Consider the following 20,825-nt stretch of genomic DNA (forward strand, 5'->3'; position numbering starts at 1 on the left):
CCACTGACCTGTACGTTGTTGCATTCATCTTTCCCTGATCCTGAAAAGTCTCCCAGTTCCTTTTGCCAAAAAAACATCCCAACATCATGAAGATGCCACCACCATGCTTCACCGTAGGAAAGGCCAGACGATGAGCGGTGCCTGCTTTTCTCCAGACGTGTCACTTGGCATTCAGGACAAAGAGTTCAGTTATTGTTTCATGAGATTATATAAAACGCAATTAATTTTGTTATCTTTTCATGAGCAAGCAATTGAAGACCTGACATTAACTCAAACAAAGAAGTTAAATCGTTGTAAAAGCAAGGTCAAAGCCATAAAACTTTGATTAAAAAATGTAGCCAGTATATAACAGACAGTTGCTACAACAGGCAAAGTGCTACAGAGAAAAGACAGAATAATTTATTACCAGTTATAATTTTTTCATATTCATCTATTTTTCAGTTGCTCAATCTATAGGTGAACCTCAGTATGATCCACATCAAGTTGATATACTGTGCATACTGTGAATGTGTTGGTGTATAAATGTGTCTATAAATGTGTCTATGAAGATGCTACAGGATGGAAAGGAATGTTTGGTGGACCAATGTGTGTATTGTGATGCTCTCAATCTTATTCCCTCTACTCTTTGCTTTAATTCACACCCTTGCCTTGCTCAAGGCTTTATGCAAATGCGCACTTAGGAAAACAAATGATATATGAGTGAAATGAACCCCACATAGTACATAAAAAATGTATGGGAACAGCATCACAGATTGTTTGCACAAACCTATTTTCCCTCCTCTGCCTTCTTCCATTTCCTCACACTTCTCCTGTGAACAGAAGGAACTGCCCTGTGGCCTTATTACTGCAGTTAAACATGTTTAACTGTGTGTGTATTTGTGCAAATTTGTACTTGTCTGTCTGATGAACTGTTTGTGTGTGAGCTTGTATTCATTTATGGGGCTTTTTTTGTATAAACCTCCTTTACATTTGTTTTGTTGATGTGGTTCTTCATGCAGTACTGTGTGACTTTATTTAGAGAAGTGAGTGGTACGATCCGAAAGAAAGTGAAATAAGGAGATCAAAGGAGGATACAGTTAATGCTGATGATACTTGCAAATTCTGTGGCGGCTAACATTGTTTATTTACTTAATTATGCACTACAGAGAACTTACGTGTGCATGTGTCTACATAAATAGGAATGTTCATCTCTACAGTGCATTGATATGTATGGATTGGCCTGGTCACAAGCTGTAAAGTATGACACATGAACGAAGAAGTCAATCTCAGCTCAGCTTTCAGAGGGAAAAAGAAACCGATAGAGCTGAAAACACTCTTCATTGTAATCCTCACAGCATAAAATGAAACCACATCACAGTCACACTCTTTGCTATAGATAGAATAATCAACACAAACATTCATATGTTTTGAAGACTCAAATACTCTTACATACCACACACGAACACAGGGTTAAATAATCTCTAAATAACTGCTACAGTATGGTCTAATTATCAATTACAGCAAATGTCTGTTAAACCTTTTAACTACTTTGGTCCTCATTAACTCAAACAAAGGCATTTCATTAACGGCTTAGCCCTCTCAGGTATGAAGCCACACACATTTATACAGACACATGTGCAGTACTCATATAACACAGTGACATACAACAGTGTAGAGGTTCAGGGGCTACAGCTTCTTACTTTAGTGTACTTGTGATTCATTTTTAGAAATATGCATTTTACATGTGATCTTAAAATGAAAAACAGGGCAAATGAACCTTTCATTCCTATCAGCTCCTCTGGTTTTTTTCCTTCTTTCTCATCTCTATTGTGTTCAAGCATATATTTTTTCGTCAGCTTAGTGCAAATTCTTGTATGATCGTGCCCTTCCAATGCTGTTTACACCAACTTTAAAACAAACTTTTCATTAATTCTTGTTTTGTTCAAAACGTACGATACAAAACATGTTGCACACCATAGGGGTTCAGATCACAGATCTAAGGCTACGTTCACACTGCAGGGGAAAGCGCATCAAATCCGACTTTTTTGACCGTATGCAACCCATATCCTATTATGGTATGACGGTCTGAACAGCACAAATCCGATATTTTAGAATCTGATCCAGGTCACTTTCGTATGTGGTACTGAATCTGATACATATCCAATGTTTTAGAAAGCGACTGCTGTTTGAATGGTCTTTTACGTCACTGACACAAGACAGACGCCAAGACATCGTGAACGCTTACTGGCCATCCAGTGTAGATGTTAGAGAAACTGTTGGAAAGACAACATTGGAGAAACGTGAACATTTTATTTGTACTGTATAATCTGCAGATTCTGACAGAAATTTCCAACTATCCTTTGAAGCTCCGCTCCTCTCTAAAACAGCAATAAGGATCATTATTAGGCCACATGTAAATAACAAAATAACTTTATAACTTCAAGCAAAATTGGGAAACGTAAAGTCCAAAACAAGTCTTTATATTAAGGCCATCAGTCAAACAATGCTGTTTTGGTATGGGTCTAAACAGAGCGCGTTGTGTGTGACGTCTCCTTTCGCGCATGCGGGCCACTTTGAGGGTTCACACTAGAGCGCGTTTGCTGTCGCATTTTATTTGTAGTGTGAACAAGCAGACAAAAAAATAGGATTTGATCAAAAAATCGGAATTGAGCATTAGTGTGAACATAGCCTAAGTCATTTTTTTAGAATTATAATTTATCAAAGGATTGAACCTGCAGTTACTCTTGGCCCTATGAGCATATCATATTTTTTTTGGTGCTGTATTTTTATACAGCACCAACTTTTATCAGCATCAACAGTCTGTTGATTCTTTTGTAAACTAACTACCGAAAGTTAAACAGTAGTTATTGACCAGCTAGTTAAAACAAACAGCCTTGGGGCATTTAGTATTTAGTATTTAGTATCTGAAGAACCTGATATTTCTCCCATGTCAAGCTGTATTTGCTGTACATGTTATTCATAGACAGCCTGAAGGGTATAACTACCTAGACATTACCCATTAGTTTAGGAACCCTTATTTTCAACCTTCAACATTAGTATTTGGCTGGTTTAGTGCTAAGTAAAGAACTCCATAAATAATCGATATTTACTCACCTGAAGTGCAACACAAATTACTGGGATGGTGTCTACCATAAGACAAACCATTATATTAGTCTGATAAGCCATTAAAAGTGCTTAAAGAAACATTTTCTTGGATTATCTGATTAATATAATAGTAAATTAAAGCGGACAGACACATAAATTGAAACACTCCAGTTAGATGATGAAATAGTGGATGAGGGCTAACTGACACTAAAAGCTTCAGCTGCCTGTATTGTGACAGCTGTCAGTGTGGCCACATAACTCAGTTATCTAGGTGGATTAAAAAATGGAATGAAAAATAACTCTACTAGACTTTTGACTCTTTTTTTTTTAACCAGCCTCAGGTGGAACATACCAGGTCTCCAGTTTTTGTCATTTCCACAATGACTTCATGTTTTAGCTCTGTGGCTTGTCTTTTTGTATCAACACGAAGGTAAAGTGAAAGCCAGTTGAACAGATATTTAATACCATGCTGTTGCCCAAACATTTTGAACACTGTAAATTAAAAGAGAGTATAGTAATTGTGCAACATTTTCATTGTTGAAAATAGTAAATTTGATTGCAAATTTTAAATACATGATTATTTTAAATGTATACTCTATATTCCCCCAAATATTCACTCATTTTCCTTATGAACTTGAGTAACATAGTAATAATAATAATAATAATAATAATTATTATTATTATTATTATTATTATTATTACTAGTATCAGTATCAGTATTATTATAACAATAATAATATAAACTGCTTTCAAACAAAGTGCTGAACAGCTAAAAACATCCTTTCTCAATCGATAGGGTTTAATATGATGTTGGACCACCTTTTGCAGCTATAACAGCTTCAGGTCTTGGGAAGGCTTTCTACAGGACTTAAGAGTGTGTTCATGAGAATTTTTGATGATTTTTCCAGAAGTGCATTTGTGAGGTCACTGAGAAGGCTTGCAGTCGCCACTCTAATAGTGATGGGATTTCTGGCTCTTTTTAGAGAACCGGCTCTTTCGGCTCGGCTCACTAAAAAGAGCCGGCTCTTCAGGTTGTTTTGTTGCTTTAATTAATTAATTATCAACAACAATATAAAATTATGCACAAAAGGAATTAGTAATGTAAAAAAACGTGGCTTTCTTTATGTATGTTTAGATATAAATATTTATGGGGGCCCCTAGAGACGAAACACGTACAAACTCCAAAGCACTTAAAAATTCCAGAGCATGTGAAAACTCCAAAACACATTTCTAGCGTTAACTGAACTTCCAAAACAGAGCTACCTAGATCACTTATAGTACACTAATCAAATGCATATGTCTATTGTTTTTGTATTAATACACAAACACTCATACATACATACATACACACACACACACACACACATATATATATATATATATATATATATATATATATATATATACATATATACATATATATATATATATATATATATATATATTCAAATAATTAAAAAAAAATTCATTTACCTGTTACTACCACACACCCAATCTGATTGTTGGTACTTCCTGGCTTGTGTAGCTACTAGGTAATAAAAGCTCAACACGGCCCCTAGCATCCGTACTGGAGTTTGTACGTGCTCCGGAGTTTGTACGTGCTTTGTCTCTAGGGGCCACTGTAAATATACTTTTATTTATTCACTCCACATAAAATGTAATAAATTAATTATAAAATACAAAAAACAACTATTTACATTTCATACATTTCAACTTTTAACTACTTAAATTTTCAGCCTTTTCCTTTTAAGTGAAACAACACAAAACACTGCAAACCACAACACAATAAAATATAAATTAAAATATGGAAAAAAAAAAGGGGGGGGGGGAAAGAACACCCAGATCTTTAATCAAGGGAAAGGTTGGCATTTAGAAATATTAATATCACACTCAACTGACTGCGTTTTATCTTCCCATTGCACTGATGGGTGGACAGTTCTTAGGTGCCTGTGCATGTTGTTTGTGGAGCCGGCTCGATATGATATCCTTTTCTTGTAGACTCTACATTCTGCCTTTGTTTTGTCAATAAGATTGAAATGGTTCCAGACTTTCCAAAGGTTGATTCTGTTCATCTGGACGTAGCGTTTTCTGGGAGAAACGTTTCGTCACTCATCCAAGTGACTTCTTCAGTCTGAAGAAGAACTCTGTGCAGTCCGGTCAAGTTCTTCCATACCAATCTCACTCATCCATGTCGTTTTTACACCTTGCTTTGTGTGCCATTGTGTTGGAACAGGATGGGTCCATCCCCAAACTGTTCCCACAAAGTTGGAAGCATTGAGAGTTCATTTCACTGAAACTAGGGGCTGAGCTCAGCTCCCAAAAAATACCCCTACTGTAATTCCCCCCTCCACCAAACTTTACATTTGACAAAATGCAATCAGACAAGTACCATTCTCCTGGCAACTGCTTGAGCTAATCTGAAGGCCAAATTAAGTTTCAGAGGTCATTGTAATTGACACTGCAAAAGGTTGGTGACCACTGCACACTATGGCACTGAGCAGCCGCTTAAACAACAAAACTAAAATCTATTTTTTTATGTACAGGTTGGATCATGGAAGCGTTGTCTTTTGTATGTCGAGGCCAGAAATCTGGGTGCTTGTTTTAGTGGTGATTAAACTATATTTCTTAGATGCACAGGTTATCAGAAGATACTCTAAATTTACTTTTAGTTTTTGTTTATGTGGCTAATCAGCTTTGTTCATAGATAGTAAAAAACTTTATATTTGATTTTATTCAGTCATAAGTCTACAAGTGACTTTTAAAAAAATGACCACTGATAAATAATTTGCGACAGGGTCTGGTTTGTAGCAGATCCATAACTTTATCTCAGTGCTGATAGATGTTATGGAAGTCACAGTTCTTTACAGGACCATTATATTCCTTCCCACCAAGCTTTGTTGATGGAGCTTGATTTGTTCAAAGAAGTGATTGTCATTTAAAGAGGAATGCACTTTATCCAGTGTGATACCAAAATGTCAGATGTACACTATATGTACTATATTGACATATAGTACTATAGTGACATTCTCTAGCAATGGGCTTTTCTTTAATAAGAACAACCCAAACAAGGCATGAGCAATGGTCCTCACAAATATACATAAAAGTATAAAAGGTAGCACAGACTATTGCTGCCACACAAAAAGGGAAATGCTGAAAATTTAAAACGAATGGTACATTTTATATGTTTGCCCTTATTTTCAACAAACATACTTTATATTCTTTCCATATTTTACATTCTTGTTGCATCTTATCACCCTCTCTTCTTTACAGCTCAGATTTTGTATTGCAGTGTTTTATCCCTTCATGTTTTTGTTTTGTGGGAAATATAATGTGTTAAGTCACTGGAACTACTGCCAAGCACCACACATAGGCAGGCCATTTTACAACTCATCCACAATTTGATAGTAATTTCACACTTGAGGAAGGCAGTCATGACAATATTCTCTCAATGCATGTGGAGAACCTCGCTTGTTGGATAGCACAGTTCACAACATTAAAGACAGCTTGAGCAGTTATGATTTATGTGGTTGCTTAATTTGGCTGTCTGGTATTTTGGGTTAAAGGAGATCATTATGCTTTTGAAAGGCAACGCACTAAGCTTCCTACAGTAACTAATTCAGCATCAGGGCAAGTACAGTACTGCCTGAGATGTGGTGGTGCAATGTATTTATACCAATGGGGACAAAAGTATGGCAAAAGAAATAAAAGAGATAAATAAAAGAAACTCAGTGTTTTAGTTCAATTTAGGAATTTAAACAAAACAATGTCAAGTAGTGATGGGATTTCCGGCTCTTTTTAGAGATCCGGCTCTTTCGGCTCGGCTCACTAAAAAGAGCCGGCTCTTTCGGCTCCGAACCGGCTCTTCAGGCTGTTTTGTTGCTTTAATTATTTAATCATTAACAATAATATAAAATTATGCAGAAAAGGAATTACTAATGTTAAAAAAAGTGGTTTGATTTATATATGTTTATATATGGCCCCTAGAGACAAAGCACGTACAAACTCTAAAGCATATACAAATTCCAAAAAGCACGTACAAACTCCAAAACACATTTCTAGCGTTTACTGAACTTCCAAAACAGACTCAGATCACTTAAATTACACAATTGAAAGCATGTGTGTATTGTTTGTGTATTTATAGACAAGCACTCATATTTATTCAAATAATTTAAAAAAAAAAAAGTTCATTTACCTGTTACTACCACACACCAAATCCGGTTGTTGATACTTCCTGGCTTGTGTAGCCACTAGGAAACAAAAGCTCAACACTGCGCCCTAGCATCCTGGAGCACTTCTGTTGTCTTTTGTACGTGATTCTGAGTTTGTACGTGCTTCTGAGTTTTTACGTGTTTTGGAGTTTGTATGTGCTTAGGAGATTGTACGTGTTTTGGAGTTTGTACGTGCTTTGTCTCTAAGGGCCACCATAAATATACTTTATTTATTCACTCCACATAAAATGTAATAAATAAATCATATAATACAAAAAACAACTATTTACATTTTAAATTTTTAACTATTTAAATTTTCAGCTTTTTCCTTTTAAACAAATTTAACGTGAAACAACACAAAACACTGCAAACCACAACACAATTAAATATATATTAAAATATTAAAACAAAATAAGATGCACATTCTATTTCATATGGGCCTGCATGATTTCTGAATCCTTTATCATCTGCAACTGAAAATAGTGGATGATTACTATACCTTTCTAATGTGACGTTGTTGTCCCTGGCTCTCTTTCTCTCTGGCTCTGTTCCTGTGCTACTGCGAGTGTAACTAACGCCCCTCCCCCCTCTGCCTAGCGCAAAGTGCGGAGTTTAGCGGAAAAAAGGGCGAGAGAGAGGGTGAGAGAAAGAAAAAAAAAACCTCACGGCTCCCAATAAGGAGCCGGCTCGCGTCGTTCACTTCAAAGAGCCGGCTCTAAGAGCCATTTCGTTCGCGAACGACCCATCACTAATGTCAAGCACTGTATAGCAGATTCTTAAATATATGCAAAGATCAAAATGGTACAAAATAAACTTTATCACACAATGTTTTAACATGCAGCACCAAGGTGTTTTTATATGTTGGATGTACTATTATGATAGGCCAAAGCCAGCAAAAAATGAGTAAAAATTGCCATGTTTCTAACATTAATCTAAAGTTTTATTTCCCCCTATTTCTGTTCTGTACCCACAACTTTGATTTCCATGAATGCACTCATATGTTTACCTTCTCACATTGCCTGCAGCGCTTTCTTTCACCTGTGCATATTTCTACGTAGTGATAAATAGGTAGATTTAGCTGATTTTTATTTTATTTTATTATTTTTGTATTCTCAGCACTGAACTTGATGCATACGCTTGAACCTGCCTGAGAGAAAAGGTAGACAAATATTTTCATTAGGGGTTATTTTTTGTGTCATTTTTTGATTGACAGGCAGATAAATGCAGCGCTTTAGGCAAAAGAAAGTGTTTGTGTGACAATAAGGAACAGGGATTTTAGAAACAGAAGAACACAAATAAAATCCTACATAAGAAGCAAAACTTGCTAAAGTTTAAGCAGTTCCATACCGAGAATTCAAAAGGACTATTTGGAACTATTACTTCTTGTACTAAAGTCTAAGGAGCTTGGAAAGAAAAGCATCTGGACTTCTTTAAGTTGCTTGAAGACGTTTCACCTCTCATCCGAGAAGCTTCTTCCGTTCTAGGGTCAAATGGTGGAGAGTCCCAGATTTAAACCCATTGGGAGTTTCCCCCCAAAGTGGGACAAAGGACCCCCTGATGATCCTCTACGTAATCACATGAACCAAGGTGTGAAAACGGGTGTGGGTCACAATCAGCCAGGGTTTCGGGTGAGCTCATTGTGAAACCTGGCCCCACCCATTCATGTGATTTCCTGAGGTCAGATGGCCCAGGGTGTGAGTGTGCATTAAGGCGTCTGGGAAGGGATCTTAAAACTGGATTATAGATGGCAGACAGTTGGTGTCGTAAACCACCGCCTCTGTTCAAAGATGGTCGCTCACAGTGGACATAGATGGCTTCTTTCACTCCTCTTTCAAACCATCTGTCCTCTCTGTCCAAAATGTGAACATTGGCATCCTCGAAAGAGTGACCTTTGTCCTTTAGATGCAGATGGACCGCTGAGTCTTGTCCAGTGGAGGTGACTCTTCTATGTTGTGCCATGCGCTTGTGAAGTGGCTGTTTGGTCTCTCCAATGTAGAGGTCTGGGCATTCCTCACTGCACTGTACAGCATACACCACATTGTTAAGTTTGTGTTTAGGAGTTTTGTGTTCCGGGTGAACCAGTTTTTGTCTGAGTGTTTTTGCTGGGTCTGAAATACACTGGGATGTTGTGCTTGGAGAAAACCCTCCTGAGTTTCTCTGATACACCGGGTACATAGGGGATGACAATGTTGTTGCGTCTGTTTTTCTTATCCTTCCTAGTTGGTGTCTGATCTTCTTTTCTGTGCCTCTTTGCTGACTTTATGAACGCCCAATTGGGATAACCGCATGTTTTAAGTGCTTCCTTTACATGTGTGTGTTCCTTCTTTTTCCCTTCAGGCTTAGAGGGAACATGTTCTGCCCGGTGATGTAGGGTCCTGATTACCCCAAGTTTGTGTTCCAGAGGGTGATGGGAGACAAAGAGGAGGTACTGGTCCGTGTGTTTGGGCTTCCAGTAAACTTCAATGTTGAGGTTGCCATTCTCTTCAATGTGCACAGCGCAGTCCAGGAAAGGCAAACAGTTATACTTTCTTCTTGAGGTGTTGTCTACATATCTGTACCAGTGGCTGGGTACTCTCCCAGCCCTTTCTTGGCTCATGCGATTAGGTAGAGGACCATCAGGGGGTCCTTTGTCCCTCTTTGGGGTGATACTCCCACTGGGTTTAAATCTTGGACTCTCCACCATTTGACCCATAGCTTCTCGGATGAGAGGTGAAACGTCTTCAAGCAACTTAAAAAAGTCCAGACGCTTTTCTTTCCAAGCTCCTGAGACTATGATGACCTGGATGACTGAGAACCTTCACAGACTTCTTGTACTAAAATTGTTATCCATTTTTCTTAGTGAAATTCAACCATAATGTAACAGATGTTACATTTGTTGCAATATTTTTGATAACATCTGGAGTCCGCATGTGAAATCAAACACTGACAGAAGTGTGGAGAAAAAAAAGTCTAATATCATGATAAATAGTTTAATATCTTGGTGATGTGCTATTACTTGTTTAATTTAATTTATGTATAATGATTAATGTTTAATTTAATTTAATGGGTTCTAACGGTTGTGTGCACTTATGTGGTGAACAAGAGTTGAGATTACAGGGCTCTTCGAATAGACCTTCTTAGATTCACTATCTTAATGGGGAACAACATTCTCATGGGACCTGGGACGTTGTGACTGGGAGGAGCTGCCTACATGACCTGAATCTGAACTGTATTTCATTGCTGAACTTCTGTGATAATCACAGTTTGCCTATAACAAACAACTTGTTCGAACAAAAGGGTAACAGGTCAACCTTGGCCACATGTGATGATCACTTTTGTAATCATATCATATTATCACATCTACAGACACGTAATATGGTGGTAGAGGATGCTGGAAAAGCCTGGTTTGCCGAAACATATTGTGAGGGATTGTCTGTGCATTGAATCATACTTGTTATCAATGTCTGGCTCTCTTCCACAGCATGTCTTTTGTCCTGTCTTCCTCCCCTTACCCCAAGTGGTCGTGGCAGTTGTCCCCGCCCTCCCCGAGCCTGGTCCTGTTGAAGGTTTCTTCCTGTTAAAAGGGAGTTTTTTCTTCCCACTGTTACCAGTCAAAGTGCTTGTTCATAGGGGGTCATATGCTTGTTGGGTTTCTCTCTGTATGTATTATTGTAGGGTCGGTCTACCTTACAATATAAAGCGCCTCGAGGCGACTAATGTTGTAGTTTCTTGGTATATAAATAAACTGAATTTGAATTTAAAATTCAACTCCCGCCTCAGACAAAACTTCAACAGGGAGGCTAGATTGATTGAGTCTGAATGAACCATATTCCACACCTCCATTGCTGAGGTGGCTGTACGGAACCGCAGCCACAAGGTGGTTGGAGATAATAGCCCTCAATCTTGCTAAGTAAGTTAAATGTGTAAACTAAGTTTTAAAGGATTGATAGTCTACATACCAATTCAGAAACATTTACAGTTGTAGCATGTATAAATGAAGCACTACATTTGAGTAGGTTTGTGATTTACAAATAAATACACAATTAAATCATTCATCGACAATTTTTCTAGCACTTCTGATGTATGTAATGAATATCCAATTCAAAACGTTTCCGCAAGAAATAGTTTAGAAATTGATGTACATTAGATTTTTTTAAAGTTCATAAAAAGCCAAATTATCTTCAATCTGTGTTACACAATTTGTTTTTTGATCTTCAAATGACTTGTTTATCTGCAGGCAACCAAACCTGGTTATGATTATAACCCAGACTACTTGACTTCAGTACAAACAGAAAACAGAAATCCCAAATCAAATATTCTAATTTCTTTCCTGCACATTCTACATATTTATATGCAGATATTTGTCTATAGAGAAAATCTGTACGTTTCCTTTAATTAACTGAAATAACACAAAGCCAAGTTAATGATAGCTGTTCTCTCAATAAAATGTGTAAGGTAAACATTTGTTTCAAGTGTAAACATTATTGACAATTTGTACAATATGTACTTTTTCCCTTTAAAGTATAATTAAGATAATTATTTTTCTTTAGACTTTCTAAGTGACTAATCTGGGACACAGATTGTTCATTCTTAAAATACAAACAGGAAATGAGAAAAAATAAATATGTGTGTAGTTTGATTACACAAGCACAACCTTGTGTAATCAAATGTCAAACTTGAACATGTTTAAAAACACAAAAACAACCACAAATTGGTTAAACTAGTGTAGAAGTGCTTGAAATAAACCCAAAGTAAATGCACTACATTTAACATTAAACTAATATGTAGAGATAAAGACTACTTACGTTGTGCTCTGTCTGCTAAGTATTTGAACAAAATAAATGTAGAACTGTTTATCATTAAATACCCAGTCAATATCAGACAGCATGTCAGTTTGACCTGTAACATATCACAAAGATTTATTTAAAGTTTAACTTGCCTGAAATTGAAAATTCAGAAGAACATGAAATAAATGTAGTGCATTCTTACAGACACGAGACCTTGGATATCAAAACATCTTTTCAGGCCACGCAGAATCTATGAACCTTTAAACCGACAGTAAAGATGTGATCACAGTGCAGAATTTTATTTTAAATAAATGGGTTTTTGTACGTTTTTGAAATAGGTGTTTAGGAATTACAGCCATTTTTTTTATATATTCACCTATTTTCAGAGGCTCAAACATAATTTGGGCAAACTAAAAAAAATGAAATACTTATATTAAAATACTTTGCAGTCAGTGAAGGGTTTTTTTTATTATTATTGTGAAACGGTCTGCAAAACAAACTGAGCTATACTAATTTATGTGTTAGCCAAGCTAATGTCGATTATGGACAACACTACTTGCCTCCTTCATGAGACTATAAAGACCCTGAGCAGCTCTTTCAGTAGTAGATTGCTACAGCAATGGTATATTATTTTCACTCCTACTGCACTTTATGTATATATAAAAAAGAAAAATATTGGTGCATCTTACTGCATATAGTAACCAACTATACATGGTATAGTATTCTGTCTTTTTTGTAGACTCATTTTTTCCTATTTTTATTTTTCTAATATATCTCCAGTTCACCTTTTCTTTTTGTCCCTTGTGCTGCTGTAATGAGTGAATTTTCTCAGTGTGGGATTAAATAAAGTCTATATCTTTGCCTATGTCTATTTGGCGATATCCAGTCTTAGTAGTCCCACAGAGTGCCTGTAGGGCATGGAGGTAAGCTAAATTTTGAAATAAACATACAGTCATGTGGAAAAAAAACATTCTATGTAGTCCTGTGGAAAAACCTAATACCCCATGATTCAGTAGTTTGGAGAACAAATTCTAGCAGCAGTAATTTTAAAGTAATTATTTTCTGTATGACTTCATCATGTGTCCCACTTCACTGTTGAGGAATTCTGGCCCACTCTTCCTTATAACGCTGCTTCAGTTCTCATTTAGGTTTGCAGGCATTTGTTTGTGCACGGCTCTCTTAATGTCTTGCCAAAGCATTTTAGTTGGGGGTTGGTGTGGACTTTACCCTTTTCTTTTTCAGACAGTTTCTTGCAGAATTGCTTGCTTTATCCTGGCAACTTTTCCAGTTTTTTAACAATTAAATGGTCATGAAAGTAACTGAAGCCTGACATGTAGCTCTTTGGATTTTTGCAGTTTCTCTGTGAATTACATTGTCTGACCTTGGAGTAAATTGGCTGGGTTGTCCACTCCTGGGAAAATTATGGTTTCCACACATCTGATCAGCAAACTGTCAAAACATCTGCTGTTATAGAAATTGTAACACTGTAACAAGTACATTTGATTAGCACTGCATAACCTGGTTATTGCTCACATAAGGAAGCACTAAGGGAACAATAAAGATATCATTTGTTTTTCAGAGGACTGCGTGTGAACACTTGAGTTCTGTGAAAACTTCATAATTGATAACATAGTGTAGCAATTATTATTATTTTTTAGGGGATGCTGGACAAGTTTTTTTATATTTTAGATGTTTTTTTTATATTTTATTTTTTGACAATTTCAAGCAATATAATGTAGTAAAATGCAGCTCTAACTATATAATAATGTATTGAAAGTAGTGCTGTTGAGCAATAGAATATGTAGGGTTTTTTATAGATAGTGCAATTTTACATTACATTACAAACCAGGTGGATTCATATTTAAAGACTTTTTTTCTCAACCTCCATAGCAAAACTGTACACACATACACGCACATTCATTTGATAAACACTACTCATGACACTGCATAAACAGCAAGGAGACAGTCATGACCATCTTGCAATCTCCTTCTTCATCTCTTGGGATTCTTCAGCAGCAGGGGAGTGGGTGGAGTTCAAAGCCGAGTAAAAATAAAGAAACAAAATGTAAACCGAAGAACTGTGTACTCTGGCAGCTTCCTCCCAGTAACCGTCTGGCAAACCGTTATTAGCTGTCTATGTGGGAAATCATTAATTTTAGAAAAACAAAATATGTCAAGTTTATCCCTGGGGCCAGCTGCTATTTCTGTGTGTTCAAGACAGGAAATGTTGAATGTGATGATATCCTGAAGGCAATTTGTTATTTATTAATTTCTTCTCAAGCATTTTATTTGAGCTGTGGTTTGAAAGAAAAGCTGTAATTTGTACACAAACACACGGTCTATTTACAGGTTAATGCAAAAAAAGGACTCACAGAAGGGAATATTTAATATCTCTGCTTTTTAAGTATATTCATTATTTCCATTTTGATGTGTCACCTCAAATTCAGTGTAAATCCACGGAAACTGATTTCTACTGCTCTTTTCCATACTTGTGTTTTTCCCCTGACATCACAACCTCAGATTCAGCCTTGAAAATATTCATGCATTCTCACTCCTTGGGAAATCTTGCCTTAAACCAAGCCCATTCATCCATGATGGCAGTGACAATACAATGGTGACAGGCACCCAGAATCCCAAAAATGTAGTACAACTCCAAACCCAAAATGCAGCACAACATGAGACCTCTCCTCACCAGAGATTCTGTCAAGTTCCTCGCTCAAATTTAGTCACCTCTTGTCTGGGCTACTCTGATTCCCTCTGTGACCACACTCCATCCAACCTCTGCATCTAATCCAGAACACAGCAGCATGCCTCGTTTTTAACATGCTCAGACCCTCCTATGTTATCCCACTCTTACAGTTCCTCCACAAGGCTGCTTGTATTGCATACAAAATCCTGTTGTTGTCAAACAAGGTTGCAAAGGGATTCACACATGCATACAACCAGGGCACTATCCAGGTCTACACACACCAACTGACAGACAGGCCACTTAGTTCATCATTTTGATTCCTTCCCAGACTTCCTGATTTCTCCTTGTTTTTCCATCTCTTCTCTCATTTCTCTCTTCAAATGTGTTGTATTTATTTCATAACTTTTTATTATATTTCTGGCGTCTTACCAGCCTTTTTTTTTTTTTTTTATGAATTCAACTGTTGAGCTCCAATTAAGTTACTCGGAATGAGAATGTCAGTCAAATTAATGAAATCTAAATGTCAGTCTTTTTGCCTACTACTGTTTTTCATTTTCTCTGCTCTATTTCTCTTTTGGGGCTTCTATAAGAATGTTGTTAAAGCACTGAACATACATCTGAAAGTTACAAGCTGAGTTATATGAGCTCACACAATCTTAAGTTGATAATTGCATGCTTCCTCCCCTGAATGAGGTATATATACCAGTCTCCAGATGCGTGTACAGTTTTGACTCACTCACATTAACCCTGTGAGCCCTAGGCGTGAGAAGCCTACTCGAAGGCTTGTTAGGTGTGGTAAATGTTGTGCATGTACATGGATTGAGTACACATCATGATATGAGTCAAAGCATTATACCATGACCATAAAACTTGGGGAAGACTGTAGCTTGATTGCCTGCTGTCTGTGCACTAACCTTTTCACGGTTTGGCTAGGAATCAGTGAATTTAGAGAGCCATCTGTCCCAAATGCAGTTTCTTCTGCAAGAAGAAAGGCTTTCACTGCATAACTATGTGGGACCATTTTTAATTGGTGTTGTCCTTTGACAAGTGACAACCTTATTTAGAATTTTAAATTTTGTCAAAGTCAGTCTATGAACTTAGATAAAAATAATCTAAGAGAGGTACATAAAGTACCACAAATGTCTCATCTAGCTCCTTAATAGAAAAAAATAATAATACATACAATTATCTTAATAAAATAAATTTAATTGTGCCAGTGTGTTAAAGCATGGCTAATATTTGGATGCAGTTGCTGAAGTTCATATAAAAAGCTTAATTCTTTCCACTGCTTTTATTCAGGGAGAATTACTATACCCTTGTACAAACAATGATATGATTTTTGAGGTTTTCATGACATCAGAAAATTAAGTATTATGTTTCCATCAAGTTTTAGACATAAATTCATTGTTCACAGAGGTTTTATTCCAGTTACTATCTACCTTCCAGTTTCCCTGGAATATCTTTATAATGTATAATGCCTGACTCTTTCCTAGCACCAAACGCCAGTTGATTTTAGGAGAAAAATTTGGCTCATGGTTACCAGAGGAATTCTATTATTCTGACTAGCTGCTTTTGCCCATTTATTATTCTTGGCACTTACAAAATAGATTAGCACATTTTGTAAACCATTTATAGTTCACAGAGAATGTCCGCTAATGACTTGTTTCAGAGAATCTGTTGGGAATATCACCACAAAAAAAATTACAATTCTCATTTCCTAAATACTGTTAAGAGAATTTTATAAGCATCAAGGTGTAAAGGATGAGCTGCAATTCTTCTAACTGCTTGGCTTAAAGAATTCAGGCAACACTTTATAGGCCAGTAAGAACTGTCTACATAGAAGATCGGTAACCAGAGTTGAGCAAGAAATTGAACAATAGTCCCCCCTCATTGCTGTTCACTTTTTCCTGGGTCAGTATTAGGCAAATGTCACAGAAAAGCTATTAACATGGATGTTAAATGTGCTGCTGACGACAGTCGGCAGCAAGACATATTTTTGCCAAGAAAAATCATTATCAGTTTCTATGTGTATTTAAAGTTATTTTGGACTTTCAGCTCCTTTGTGGATGAACTGACACTAACCTCTTGGTTGGAAAAAAAAGAAAAGAAAAACATGCAACCTGTTGCTGCCTCATTAGCTTAGTTTCTTTTTGTGGTGAGTATTTTAACATAATTAACTAATGTGTTAAACTTCAGTCATACAACAACCTCTGCTATTCTGAGGTAAATTAATGTGCATGTGTGAATGTGTGCTTTTTTGTTGTTGTCAATGCAGTCTGGTCAGTTTAGCAGAGATATAAATTCACAATATAATATCTAAAAGGGCTGTATGACAGCATACAAAGTGATGAAAATACTCTTAATACACCCTAGGAATATCCAAACTAACACGTTCATGTTCTCCAGTCACTTGAAGAACTAAAAACACTATGGGATACTTTAACCCTTCATGCATGAATCACGACAACCTCAATTGGGATTTTTACAAGAAATACAAGAAAACAGGCTTTGAATAGCTGTCCGCTTTAGTGACCACTATGTGTGAAAGGGCTAAACTAAAGATACCTCCCAAGTAACAGGACACCTGTGTTGTTGCCTAGTGGGGCTAATGTAATTATTGGCTTTGACTGCATGCACACAGGTCAGAAATCTGTGGAAAATGTAACACGAATAAAATCTGGAAACTTTACAGGCTGATTTATAAACACCAAAGATACTGCATTTGAATAAAATCAAATTCACAAATCTTTCCTGATGTAGACATAAACTGTTGTCAGTGTGATAGCTGATGCAAAAGACTCATAAGCTGGATCCATTGGAAAAAGTTCAAGGACTTTAATTAACTCTTTTAAATTCGCAACAGGTAGAGGTTCACAACAGAATATGCAGCTTTTATTCAACTTTCAGTCTTTCTTTTAAAGGATTAAAGGCCAGTTACGACACGGTGGTATAACAGGTAAGTGTTCAGTATCCACGCAGGTTGCAGGCGCATGTTTGTTGTGGTTACTTTCACAGGTGAAACTGCAGGTAAGATAGATTTCTGATTTGTAAAGATGTATTCTCTCGTAATGATTCTCTTTTTCTCCAGAGTCTCTGGTGCAGGTAAGGTCTCTCTTTATGAGTGAGAATGGGTCAGGCAGGTTTTCCAGAAGCATGGCAGGTAAGCACACTAGGACAGAATCTATGATGAAGGAGGGCAGATCAGATACGAGTGCTTGCACGAGTTAACAGGTAACAGGCCTCAAAGTAAGATGTGTGAAGAACTCTACCACACTGAATAACTGGGTATACTGTATATACACACTACCAGTCAAAGGTTTGGACATGCCTTCTCATTTAATGGTTTTTATTTATTTTTACTATTTTCCACATTGTAGATACATACTGAAAACAGTGAATATATGAAACAAGATATAGGGAATTATGTAGCAAAAAAAAAAAAAGATCAACTCGGCTGAGAGCCGCAAGAACCAATCAGCTAAGTAAGGAGAAAATACAGTCCATCATTACTTTAAGAAACTTTGAATGTGTCCCCAAGTGCAGCTGCAAAAACCGTCAAGACGAAATTTGCTCACATGAGGAAGATGAAAGGAAGATCAAGAGTCACCTCTGCTGCTTAGGATAAATTCATCCAAGTCACCAGCCTCAGAAATGGCAAGTTAACAGCACCTCAGATTAGAGCCCAGATAAATGCCACAGAGAGTTCCAGGAGCAGACAAATCTATACATCAACTGTTCAGAAGAGACTACACAAATCAGGCCTTTATGGTCAAAGTGCTCAGATTACCACTGGGACCACTGTTACCTTCACTCTCGATATCTTCTTGAACTCGTCTCTGAGCCCTCTGATCTCCTTCTCCATGGAGGGTACTGACGCTTGTGGCTGCTGTCGTAGTGTAAATCAGCTGTTTAGTCTCTGTAATGGTCGCGGTAGGTATTGTCAGTAGTGCTGCATTCACATCAAGTAGTACCCTTCTAAGGGTACTTCACGTAGTCTTGGTAACCAGCTACAGAGGGTAAAGGTTTCAAGCTTCGCTATGATCCTGTCTTTCAAGTCAGTTCCTCTTGCACTCAACAATCCTTCTTCTATTGCACTTGGGGCTTGGTACTTAATCTCGGGTGGGGGTGATGATATCTCCCCCCGACCCTCCCCACTGAGTGTTGTACCTCGTCAATATCTAGCTGTGAGAGCAGTCCCTTCTTCCGAAGCGCTGAGCTACTAGTTGTTTTGCCATCAATGTGGATGCTGGGTATCGAATATTCAATAAATCCCTCGTCCTATTCATGAAACTTCTTCCGCTGGGGTTACTTGCATAGTAGCATTCCAACGGCGCCCTATTTTCATCTCTTGCCCACTGATGTCGTCTTGTTCCAGTAGCCCACTTCTCTATGTGTGGTCATCAAGTCAAAAGCCTTCTTGTAATCAGTCCAGGGAGTGCACAGGTTGCTCAGTCTGATTCTACAGTCTCAGGCAACTGCTCTGCCAACCAGAAACTGCTGTTTTGTCCCTTTGGTATTCCTACCAATTCCTTTCTGTTCCCCATCTTATGCATTGAGCCATGTGCCTGTTCATCTCCGCCGCTATGATGCCTGACAGGAAATTCCATGTGGTACTGAGGCTATTGTCCAGCTTTCAGTTAGCCATTCTTGCCGTGTCTTGTCAATTAGCAGCTGGTTCATTTTTGCTGCCAGACATTCATGGCTTCTTCAGCCAGTAGGTGTGAATCATGTGAGGGCTTGGTGCTGTCCAACTCTTCATACCGGAGACCCTTTCTTGGATATCTGCCACTCTGATGGTTACTGGACCCTGTTTAGAGAGGTTGCTGTGGTCTGCTCTTGGATCCACTAGCCACTGAGCATTGCCGTTATGGGTCGCAACATTCTGTCATAGGCTCTTCCAGTGTCGGTCAGGCTTTTCTGTATGGTTATGTGGAGAACAGCTGGGTTATCCGCCTGCCTTCTATTTCTCTGGTACAGCTCTTCAAGCGGCTGGCAAAGGCTGTGAGTCTTTGCTTGGTATTTTATAAACGCCCCAGGTATGAACACCTAGCTATACTTCTTAGGCACTTCCTTCATTGCACCTTTCTGCAACTCAGATAGTTGGCTAACTTCGCTTCTGATCTTGTCCAATGTCCTTCTCCATCAAGGGTTCTGCTCGAGGCTGTTCACTTTATAGCCAAGCATCTCACTGATCACTGCTGCCATGGTGTAGATCAGCCCGATTAGTCTCCATGATGGTTGCAGTAGGAAGTGTCCCTAGTGCTGCATTCACATCATATAGCAGACCTTCAGAGGGCACTTCACATAATCTTGGTAAGTGGCTACAGAGGGTCCAGGTTTCAAGCTTCACCATAATCAAGTCTTTCAGGCCAGTTTTTCTCGCACTCAACTCCTTCTTCCATCATACTTGGTGCTTGGTACACTATCTCCGGTGGGGGTGATAATGACATCTCCCCGCTGACCTGTCATCTTGGCTCCCTGCCATAGAATTTGTGTTGTACCTCTTCAATCTCTAGCCGTGAGAGCAGTTCCTTCTTCCAGATGTTGGAACACTGAGCTACTACTTTTGCTGTCAATCTGGATGGCTGTGTATCGAAGATTCCATAGGTCCCACATACTATTCATGTAACCCTTTCCACTGGGGTTACTTGCAGAGTAGCATTCCAACAGCACCTAAAGGGACAGGGGGCCCGACAATCACTCAACCGAATGACTCTGAAATATTGACATTAACGGGGCATTAAACTACAAGTACTACTAATGAAAGCAATCTGACAAATTCTACATCAGATATGTTAAAAACAACAATTCTGAGAATTTAGCTGTATTAACAAGTAAAGTTATCATTCATAATGATATATGTACATGCAAAGTTGGCTGCTTCTCTCTGTCATTCACAGATCTCTTCATCAAAGACAGTGGGTAGCAACTGTACCAGTTTTATTTAAAGTTCCAAATAACAACACACCATTAGAAATGGAGCTTAAAACCAGGAGCATACAGGCATGACATAAAAAAAATTATCTCTGTGGTTTTTCAGGCTGAAGCTTGGAATCTACAGTCTGTGCACACGTGAGA

At 37.8% G+C, this 20,825-nt stretch overlaps 1 protein-coding gene and 1 long non-coding RNA gene across 2 annotated transcripts in view; one reads left to right on the plus strand and one right to left on the minus strand.

Moving 5' to 3' along the window:
* Nucleotides 1-7,677, minus strand: part of LOC146516248 (perforin-1-like) — a 579,062-nt gene extending 571,385 nt beyond the window's left edge. Inside the window, exon 1 of the mRNA XM_085163413.1 lies at nucleotides 7,277-7,677. The gene's annotated coding sequence lies outside the window, so the exon portion shown is untranslated. The remainder of the gene's footprint in view (nucleotides 1-7,276) is intronic.
* Nucleotides 1-20,825, plus strand: part of LOC146516269 (uncharacterized) — a 274,115-nt gene that overhangs the window by 144,373 nt on the left and 108,917 nt on the right. The gene's annotated exons all lie outside the window — the stretch shown is intronic.

The sequence above is a fragment of the Neolamprologus multifasciatus genome, chromosome 6, assembly GCF_963576455.1.
Source record: "Neolamprologus multifasciatus chromosome 6, fNeoMul1.2, whole genome shotgun sequence".
Lineage (NCBI taxonomy): Eukaryota > Metazoa > Chordata > Actinopteri > Cichliformes > Cichlidae > Neolamprologus > Neolamprologus multifasciatus.